The following is a 1,529-nucleotide window of genomic DNA, read 5'->3' as shown; positions in this document are numbered from 1 at the left end:
CCGCTGCCGGGGAATGGCGTTGTGATTTTGTTTTGTTGTTAAGTCTATTCCATGTTATTAAAAAAAAATACAAAAAGATTTTTCTTCTTTCTTTTAGTCTACACTTGTAGCCGTGTTTCTAACAATTTCTTTTGAGCTTTTTCATGCATAGTAGAACTCGTGTTAGGAACTTAGTTCCTTTTGATCCGGAAATTGAAAGAACTCTTTCACGAAGAAGGGTAGCCAACCGATCTGTGAGCCTAAGTTCCTTAAGTGAAGAAGAATTTGAGGAAGAAGAAGAGCAAGCCATGGGAGAGAATCCAAGAGTAGCTTTGAAGGAGTTGGGAATTCCCGGTGCTTATAGGTTTGAGAGTGGCATTGCTCCACCTACAACACCGGCGAACGATTTTGAAATTAGACCGGCCATGATTACTTTGTTAGAAAAGAGGCAATTTAGTGGAGCCAAGAGTGAGAGCCCGTTGAATCACCTAAAGGAATTTGAGAAGTATTGTAATACTATCAAGGTGAACGACATTTCTCAAGAGTTTATTCGGCTAAAGTTGTTTCCCTTTTCTCTTATTGGTCATGCCTTAGAGAGGTTGGATAAGGAGGTTAAGTCACCAAAGCTTTCTTGTCTCGCTTTTACCCACAAAAGAAGACGGCGGAGGCTAGAGCCTTGATCCAAGGATTCAAACAAAGGCCTAATGAGAATCTCTATGAAGCATGGGAGAGGTAAAAGGAGTACCAAAGAGAGTGTCCACATCATGGAATTCCTACCTATCAAGTGATACAAATTTTCTATGGAGGCTTGAGTGCTCAAGGCAAGTCATGCCTAGATGGAGGAGCCGGAGGTCCTAAAATGAATAGGACGGAAGAAGAGGTAGTTTACATAATTGAGGATGTGGTGAGATACTATAGAGATTGGCAAGAAGGAGAGAGAGAGTCTACGAGTAAGAGTGGCTCAACAGTTTATTCGGTGGATCATCTCAATGCGATTAACAACTTGTCTTCCCAAATTTCAAATCTTGGGAAGGAAGTGACGTCGATCAAAGAAAAGCTTGAGAGTGTTTCTACGAATTCATTGAGTCTTCCCTCCCAATCTAAAGGGAGAGGTACATTTTCTAACTCTTCTCCTTCTACTTCCAATAACATGCCAAGTGGTTGTCTATTTTGTGATTATTGTGGATCTTATGATCATGATTCTTCCATGTGTTCTTAAACTTTCGTTGATGGATGTGATGATGTTGAAATTAATGAATGTGAACATGTGAACTTTGTGTCTAATGTCAATGGTGGTAAAAGGTTTGATGGACCTAAGAATTTTAGCAATAGGAATTCTCACCCCCAAGGTGGTTTCGATAACTACAACAATGGAGGCTATAGGAACCAAGGAAACCAAGGTTTTCGAGGTAACTATAACAACCAAGGCTATAGTAATCAATACCCGAGCCATGGGTATGGTAACCAAAGTCAATCTCAAGGCTTTGGTAATCATTACCATAAATGGTGGCAATAATCAAGGCCGTGGCAATTGGAACAACAACCAAAAT

General features: G+C 40.3%; 1 non-coding gene across 1 annotated transcript; it reads right to left on the bottom strand.

Annotated features, from left to right (window-relative positions):
* Positions 1-644: 644 nt before the first annotated feature.
* LOC145625741 (small nucleolar RNA R71) lies at positions 645-750 on the bottom strand. The gene has a single exon (XR_014110647.1). It is a non-coding gene; the product is annotated as a small nucleolar RNA R71 (small nucleolar RNA).
* Positions 751-1,529: the final 779 nt, after the last annotated feature.

This window comes from Chenopodium album, chromosome 3, assembly GCF_948465745.1.
Source record: "Chenopodium album chromosome 3, dcCheAlbu1.1, whole genome shotgun sequence".
Lineage (NCBI taxonomy): Eukaryota > Viridiplantae > Streptophyta > Magnoliopsida > Caryophyllales > Amaranthaceae > Chenopodium > Chenopodium album.
The sequence above is the reverse complement of the archived record's forward strand: the minus strand, read 5'-3'. Positions and strand labels throughout refer to the sequence as shown.